We start from the raw sequence: 9,504 nt of genomic DNA, 5'->3' as shown, positions 1-9,504 counted from the left end.
TTACGATATGCTTTTTTTTTTAATTCAATTGTAATTGACAAAATAGGTACAAAACATCCTCCCTTCCCCATGTTAAGAATGACTTTTTAAATAATAACATTATTTCAGCACGGATCACTCTCTGCATGAGTATCATAAAAATTAATACAAATAATACTTATCTCAATAAGTGAAAGGCTAATTTCTACCGGAAATAAAATGGCGATGTAACACTGAAAATGTTGTCATGTCAAATCGTAGTGAAATCATTCCCACGTGCATTCTACCGGAAATAAAATTTGACCACAGGTTCGCATTTCAGAAAAATATTTTTTTATTTATTATTTATTTTTTTATTTTTACCGATTATTTTTATAATTTGGGATGTTAATTTATAGACTGTCTGAAGCTTTCAAATAAATTGGTAATGTACAAATATGGTTTTATTGATAACGAACGAACCCAGAATTACATTTCTAATTCGAAATTCGAAATCGTCAAATCGTCGTGAATTGCCTGCAAACCAGAAATAAAATGGTTAGAAACCAGAAATAAAATGGTTAAAATGGAACATAGTTCTGCATTTACGAAAAATATTTTTATTTTATTTAATACATTTTTATAATTCGCGAGGTAAATTTATTTTAATAACATAAAAACATCCCTCGACTCTAAAGATGGGTTGTCTGAAAATTTCAAATAAATTGGTAACGTAGAAATATGGTTTTATTCACTTTTAACGAACCAAATTTACATTTATATATATATATATATATATATATATATATATATATATATATATATATATATATATATATATATATAGCTTCTCAGCAGTGTTGATCAAACACCACCTCCCTTAATAACAAGAACAAAAATTGTTCTGAATTTTTGATCTAGTTTCCTGCTCCAGATTAATTTGGCTAATCTATTCATGCTATCAAAAATTGTATATATATATTGTGACCTAGTATTTAAATTGGACTATGTATTTAAATCAAAATTTAAATACTTAATTTACGGCTGATGAGATATATCGTTTTTGTTTTTCATATTTCATCACCGAGATAAAATAAAACAGGATTCTTACAAGATAGGCTAGTGCAGTAGTCGTTTTGGAACTGAGCGAGTCTACTAATGTACCCCCACCCCTTTAAAACTTGCAGAGACTTTACCGGCTGGAGATTTCGTCAAGTCTATTTTTAGACCGGATTGCGAAGCAGAAAAGAAGAGAGGGAAACCGGAAGAGTTATCGCTCCCCCTTTCCCTTTCTAACTGGACACCGGTGGAAATCGTTCTTTTCGGTTTGGGTCGCCGACCTGTTGAAAGGTCTCTCTCCTCGTAAGAGGAGGAGGGGGACGATTTCTTCCCCTCATGCAAAAAGGAGATACCGATACACGAGGCGTGAACGACGCGACCTTCTCCAGTCATGCGAGAGAATGTGATGAATTTACTTTCTCGCGAAAGAGACGATGACCTTTTCCCATCATGCAAAAGAGATATGGATGTGCCGAACGCACGGTGTGATATCTTATCCCTCACAAAAGAGACAGATATATAGTGCGCGAGCAAGAAAAGAAAACACGTGAGATGGCTATGTGAACTTTTTCCACACTGAAGCAAATATCTTGGATTAACTGCGTCGTCGTCGAGTTGTGAAACACCTCAGCAAAAGAAACAAAAAAAGGGGAAAACAAAAGAAACCTGTAAGTGCAAAGACTTTGATTACCCCCCCTCCAGAAGGACTTTCGCTCATTTCAATACGCGTAGATATACTTCAGATTCCATAACTTTGAATGCATATTATCTTAAATAAATCTATTTTTGTATCATTTGGGAAAGTGTTTGTTATCTCGTTATTTCATCGCATTTTTATTGTGTTCGTCCTTGCATTTCCATCCACTTGTTTTATTTTTTTATTTTTCCTGTGTCATATATGCGATAAAGAGAACATACTTGGGTTTTTGATTTCCCGTAAATTTCCTGCCCCCCCCCCTTTTGGGGGGCAACGTGTTACAAAGATTAACAGTTTTCATTCTTCTCGGAAATTGCTTATCATACCCCGATGTTTATTTGTTGCTTTAATCCCCAATATATATATATATATATATATATATATATATATATATATATATATATATATATATATATATATATATATATGTATGTATCAAGTGTATATATGGCGATTAAGCTACATTCACTTAATCGCCATGCCTGAAGAATCCTAGCTAGAGTGGATGAAAAGCGGAATATTCAGTGTAGTTTAATCGCGATATATATTGTATAACTTGCTAACTAGCTCTGACTACGTATTGAACACTGTTGAAGTAAATACTAAAAGTTTACACATAAATTTATACTTTCGTATATTAATTTTATGTGAGTAAATAAGTAGTTATATATATATATATATATATATATATATATATATATATATATATATATATATATGCGTGCATTACCTATGTTATATCTTCTTTCGTTCTTAACAATTTTTTGTCCATTGTAAACATTTCCATTTTTAGTGTGTGCCTTCTGTGGACATTTCAATCATGCCGCCATCGTCTACGTCTTATCCAAGCTAGGATACATGCTACGTATATAACAAACATTGTTGAATATTCGATCACCTTTTTTCTTAGTTACGTTAGTTATTACGACAGACGCTGTGCTTTTTTGTATGGATTGGACCCCCATCTCCTCCCTACAAGAAAAAACAAAAAGGTTTTCAAATGAGAGCGCTCGTTATCTTATTTGACTTTTTCTTTTTCGAGGTAAGAATTAATGAACTTTTTTTTTTCTTTGAAGCAAGCGCACTTATTGTTGTTCTGTTTGGATGACCGGTTTTACTGAATGAGCGCGAATTAGAATTAACAACAGATGTTTGCAAGGAGTACAATGAGTAAGTGATTGTCGCTGAGTAACACGAAAACAAAAACCTACACGATCTCTTTTTTTTTTCAAGTTAATCTTCGTGATATTACCATCGTTACCATCGTTATCGTTGTTAACATTGTTACCATCGTGAATATTACGATGTGGTATGACACACTTGCTATCAAAATCATGAAGCATCCAGATTTAAAGAGACGAAATGTTTTCTCGATATTTTTAGATGCGGATACCGTGGAGCTACTTCTCAACTGATTATAACATGACCATTTTCAAGTTTATTGTAAATTAGCGGGGAGACCCGATACTGTCCGGGATCGAACAAGTATCAACAAATGTACCACCTTCCCATACTTTTATTGTCATCGAAATCAGTAAAATCGTCCATTATTTTATCACATCCATTGATTGCCTCTTCCAGTTATGTACTGGGAGGAAGCTTCACATGCCTCTCTGCAGCGACTTAGTCCACAATAGATTATAGTCTACATTGCACTGTAGAGAATCTCCTGTTCATTTTATAAAAAGTATCAGTAAATAATGGCTTCACTTAAAGTTTGAAATGCAAAAGTCAAGTATCATGGTTCAATTGTACTTATTCATTTCAACACGATCTTATAAAAAAATCTACAGTAGATTTGATAGGCTAGAACCTTCGTGTGAAATTTCAAAAATATTAGCCCAGTCATTTAGGAGTCCATATAAAGCTCTCTCTCTCTCTCTCTCTCTCTCTCTCTCTCTCTCTCTCTCTCTCTCTCTCTCTCTCTCTCTCACACACACACACACACACACACACACACAAATTCCTTTTATATAATAGTATAGGTAAGTCCTTGTTGAGCTGCCTTCTTATATAATCAAAGCATATCCAAGTTCCATCATTACTGGTCATCATAATATCTCATCGTCTACTTAACACTTATCCTCGAGTGATCTCCGGACCTTGACGAACAATTATCCCCAAGTAAAAAAAAAATTGTCCCGATTGGTCTGTCACGTTTAAATTTGATAAAGAAACTTGTCGGTCTAGTCGTCTATAAACGTTTGAAGCTGAAATAACAACTCACGAGGTTGTTATGCAAAGACCCATAAAGAAACGAATAAAGTAATAAGTAAACTCAGTTCTGGAGGCCGAAGGTTCAATCCTCAGTGCGACCAATACGAAAAATACGATTGCGAATTACTTAAGAGTTTTACACGGTCATGGCTAATGGAACGAGAACATGCTACCTTCGTGGATTAAAGGATTCCATTCGAAATTCCATGCAGACCTTCGAGTTCAACAAGTTATACCTAAAGATGGTTGGAATTTACATCGACCGAAACGTTGTGCAAACATCATTCTAAATGAAGATTAGTTTAATGAAGCTTAATAAAAAAAATAATTTTCAAAAATATCCCACGTTCCAAATAGCATTTTGCCAGTTTTTTCTTGGTCTGTAACATATTTCAAAGTCAGAGTAAACCGACAACGACGACGACGATGATGATGATCAAAAAAAAAAAAAAAAAAAAAAAGGATAGCGTGAGACCAAATAACTAAGTAGAGTCAAGGAGGAAGGAAACTGACCAGATCTCCACGGGATAAATGCGAAGAGAACTGGGACCTTGGGGGAGTATTATTGCTACTCAAATTCCAGTGAAGACCAATAGCCAAATCAATGGCAAACAGCTGTTGCGACAACGCAAATTTATTTGCAGATGTTATCGAAAGAGGTGGAGAGGACTGGGAATCTGGGGAGACTTGTCACTCAGCTTCCAGTGAACACCACAGGCTGTTTTCAAGGAGAGATCCTTGAAGACCTGTGTGAAAGCTCCTTGTGAGTCGTCGTCGTTCGTCGTCGTCGACGACGACGATAACAACAACAACAACAACAACAATAATAATAATAATAATAATAATAATAATAATAATAATAATAATAATAACAATAAACTAACAAACATAAGAAACTGTGGATGTGATCATGTGTTGTGGTTAGTCATCGTAATAAATATTCCAATAATGAAGCGATGTGTTGCGTCGTAGAAAGAGTTAATTGTATTACGCACAATGAATTAATCTAGAGAAATGCCACGAGGTGGTATTTTATGGCTCACTAGTAATTTTCGTTTTATGATGGCAGCTGTCCTTGGACGATAAAACTGTGACTTATTCCACTTTTATGGCGCTATTACCGCTTTTACTCGTCGTGTTATATATTGCTCAAAAACTGGAAGTAGGATCCTTAATGTAAAGTATAGAAATTTATAAGTTCACACAGGTTTACTACATTCACGCATAGGTGTTACTTTTAAAGTTGGATTGTTTTTGTTTATTGTTTTTTTTTTTTTTTTTTACATTAGCTGAAAATACTTCTGAGTTCCTGCGTCCATGTCAAAATTTCCTTGTTTTGGAGAGCGAGGAGGAAATCGAATTCCAACGAAGTGGAGAGAAAGAAAAGGTACAAGCAATTACAGCCATTTGCTTTTTAACGTTCCTAGGAAACACTTTGTGATTAAGTCACCATCGCGATCCACCAATGTGGCATAGTTCTTGGCCTTGTTAGGGACATTTTACACAACGATAGCGTCGTTGAGTATTACCAACAACCATGCCGAACACTGAATTTAAATCTACATATCTATAAAAGTGAGAATGTGCGTGTGTGAGGACACTTCTTAACCTATATACTCAACACATTTTTATCTATAGACTTGAAATTTGGTATAAATGGTATTCAGACATGTGGAAAACTGGTAATCCGTTTTATTCCTGAAAAAGAGCCGCTAAGGAGTCAAAATTGAAAAATTGGTACTTGGGGAGGGGGCTCATCGAATTTTTATTTGCTTGTGAATTGTTTCACAAGGTTTAACGATCGTGCAAAGCTGGTCTAATAGTTCTCATACTTGACTGTTTTTAGGATTTGGTTTTATTCTTAGCTCGAAGACTTTTTTTTTTACTTACAAGAAGTGAGCATAATACTCGCATGCACATGTCTCAGTTTCTTTCTTTTTTTTTTGTACTTCATTTTTAAAGGAATTTAACGTTACGTTTAATACCGGGCAAAGCCGGGTACATCTAGTTGTCTAAAAAAAAAACGTCACTTTATGGCGAAGGAAGAAAATGAAACATTAAACGGACGTGTGTGCATATTTAAAAAAAATGTTGAGGGAATAGAACGGCCACCAGCTAACAAGTCCTAACTTAACATGACTAGGATTTCTTAATGTAAAATCAAGGAAAGCATGATTAAATAACAAAACATTTATATAAATATAAGTTTACAAGAAGATAAAAGTAATTTTTAGTCAAAAATAGTCATTTGTAAAAGTTTATACAACACGTGCTTTTCGTAGAAAAATGTTCAGTGAATAAGCAGACAGGAGGGACTGGGCTGTGTATAACTAAGTATAGTCAAGGAGGGAGAAAACTGACCAGATCTCCACCGGATAAATGCGAAGAGAACTGGGACCTTGGGGAAGTTTTATTGCTACTCAAATTCCAGTGAAGACAAATAGCCGCTGCCAACAAGAAATCAATGGCAAGCAGCTGTTGCGATAATGCAAATTTATTTGCAAATGTTATCGAAAGAGGTGGAGAGTACTGAAAATCTGGGGAGACTTGTTGTCACTCAGTTTCTAGGGAACACCAGACTGGTTTCAAGACAGGAGTGGCTGGGCTGTGTGTATAACTAAGTAGAGTCAAGGAGGAAGGAAACTGACCAGATCTCCATTTTTAATAAGCACAAAAGTGTCAATTTTAGCCATTTTAACCTGTAAGGCACCTCGGTACGTGGGGGGGGGCAACCAGAGTTTTCCTGGTAAATCCATTCTGTTACTTTTTTTACTCATATCATGTTTAATGTTTGTGCAAAATTTCAAAAATTCCAACTCGTAGTTATTGAGAAAAGTGCGAATAGACGAACGGACGAACGGACAAGGGTGAATTTACAGGTCCACTTTCCTTTTGTCAGGGGACCAATAAAGTAAGTCTAAGTTTTTTCCTGTTCTTTGGTTCCTTGCGACGAACTCTACATGTAAACATTTGTAACGTTAGAGTAGAAGCTATTTGTTAGTGTGAGTATGTGTCTGTCCGTAATAGATAATATGAGTATTAGGCAGCGTGGCATTGTGTAAGTGTGTGTGTTGGTTTACCCTGTTCTTGTTAGTGCATGTTTGAAGTGTTCTTTTCTTGTCATTTCCAACCCACCAAATTGCAGCGGAGGGTGAGTATATGTTCTTATGTCCTTCGAGGTGAGACTGTTTGATCGCTGGCCAACTCTGATTATTTGTTCGCTTTTATAGTGTTTCAAAGTTCCCATCGGCTTGGTAACAATGATTAAAGCTGGACAGAATTTGATTATTTAAGAGAATTTGTTAAAATTGGACTTGAAAATGACAATGTTGTAGTTCGCTGAAAAGCAGCCCTGAAGTAGTGTGTCTCAAGTCTGGTAGTATAACAGAGCGTGGATATGCATATGGCAGCAGCTGCAGCAACAGCCAACGTATGCAAATGCCGAGCTGTGTGAGAAGTGACGTCATGGGGAGAAAGAAGAAAAGAAAAATATTGTATTAAAAAGGAGAAAAACGTAGAGTCTTGATATAAGAGAGACAGAGCAGAGATATACATGTTACATGGTTGGCCTGAGAGTGACAGAAAAAGATGCGTGCTAAACACAGTAGGAGAGGACAGAGTCTTGTTAAACATATTGGTATGCAAGAAGGCGTCCGAGCAAGAGAAAAGTCGTTATTCTCGAAAGTACCTGTAAATAAATGTCTCTTGTTTCAACTGGAAACAAGTGATGCATGCATGGTCCTCCGTGAGTGCACAGCGAACGAGGCATAAAAAATGAATAAGTTCAGCCCCCCCCCCCATTTAGCCCCAAATGTCCCCAGGGGACATCAAATCCTGGTAAAAATGAACAAACGGTGCAGTTTTAGGCCTTAACATATGTAAATTTGAGTTCTGCACCACACACAAAAAAAAAGAAATGACTAAGTCCATCATTTGCCCCTGCCTCTATTTAGCCCCAAAAGTCCCCAAGGCCTTAACATATTTTAAATTTGAGTTCAGCACCATGCAAAACTGCTAAATAGACATACACAGAAAAATTTGGACAAATATGGTAAAATAGTCCCCCAAAATGGAGTGTTTTTATTAGTTCTAAAAGAGCTCCTGGGGCACACCCAAGAGTTATTGTAAATTATAGACAAACAAAATTATATATAGAAATCATTTAGTTACAAATTTTCAGAAAATAAAAATACAAGACATCAATTTTTTTTAATAAGCACAAAAGTGTCAATTTTAGCCATTTTAACATGAAAGGCGGGGAAGGGGCCAACCGGAGTTTTCCCAGTAATCCGTTAATCCGTTCTGTTACTTTTTTTTACTCATATCATGTTTAATGTTTGTGCAAAATTTCAAAAAATTCCAACTCGTAGTTATTGAGATAAGTGCGGACAGACGAACGGACGAATGGACTAGGGTGAATTGACAGGTCCAATCTCCTTTTATCATGGGACCAATAAAGTAAGTCTAATTCTTTCCTGTTCTTTAGTTCCGTGCGACGAACTCTACATGTAAACGTTTGTAACGTTAGAGTAGAAGCTAGTTAAAACAGAAATTGTCATACTGAGATACTGTACCAACGAATTTAGGAAAACTCGTCCCCGGAAAACTCGACCCCAGAAAACTCGTCCCCTTTTGCTAGGTAGGAAAACTGGTCCCTTATTGAATAAATATCCATCGAAAACACATTTTATGACCGTTCCCGAAGAAGATATTGTCTTTAAAAGAGAATACACATCACATAATATTTTTTTAAAAATATTTTTACTTGTTTACTGCTGTTTAAAAAAAATTAAATTATTTTTTCTAAGTTTTCGTTTTCTACCTAGCTTTGAAAGTTTTTGGTCTTTCAACTTATTTTAAAGAGTTTATTTAGTTAAAAAAAATGTAATGTCGTGTAATACTTATGAACAAAAAATGTCCGGCATAAGAGGATCACGTTTTAGGAGGATAATTGCTCAAAAATAGAAAATTAAAGAAAATATTAAGGTAGATATAGTTTTAAAACGAGCCTCACCTCCAAAAGAGAAAAAAAATTGTATATTTTTTTATGTAATAATGCACATCCCATAATATTTTTAAACATATTTTTATATATTTATTGTTTTAAAAAAATTAAATTGATTTTTCAGTTTTCGTTTTCTACCTAGCTTTGTAAGTTTTTTGGTGTTTAGACTTATTTTAAAGAATTTATTTAATTAAAAAGAAATAACAAGTAATATCGCACTCGACATTGCTTAGTAAATAATTTTTAACAAAAAAATGTCCGAAAATTAAAGAAAATACTGCGATAGATATAGTTTTAAAACGAGCCTTCCCCACCTCCAAAAGAAAATAAATTTGTATATTTTTAAGTACTGCACAAGTGCCCCCTAAATTACTTTTAAACGATACCCTCCCCTCCCGATGTTAAGAATGGCTTTCGAAATAATAACGTTATTATTTCAGCGTGGTACCAAAATTACATAAGAACGTGTTTTCTTTTTTGTTGTTTTTTAATAACACAAGAATTATTTAAACTAAATTAATTCATTTAAATAAAATAATCGCTTTCTTTGAATGCACGTGTTTTCTTT

The 9,504-nt window shown here is 34.8% G+C and overlaps 1 long non-coding RNA gene across 1 annotated transcript in view; it reads right to left on the bottom strand.

Annotated features, from left to right (window-relative positions):
• Positions 1-5,610: 5,610 nt before the first annotated feature.
• Positions 5,611-9,504, bottom strand: part of LOC145277090 (uncharacterized) — a 53,508-nt gene continuing 49,614 nt past the window's right edge. The window contains exon 3 of the long non-coding RNA XR_013868103.1: positions 5,611-7,377. This is a non-coding gene — a long non-coding RNA (uncharacterized LOC145277090). The remainder of the gene's footprint in view (positions 7,378-9,504) is intronic.

This window comes from Euprymna scolopes, chromosome 5 (genome assembly GCF_053919585.1).
Source record: "Euprymna scolopes isolate OS-2025 chromosome 5, ASM5391958v1, whole genome shotgun sequence".
NCBI classification, from domain to species: Eukaryota; Metazoa; Mollusca; class Cephalopoda; order Sepiida; family Sepiolidae; genus Euprymna; species Euprymna scolopes.
This window is presented reverse-complemented; position numbering and strand designations above follow the sequence as displayed.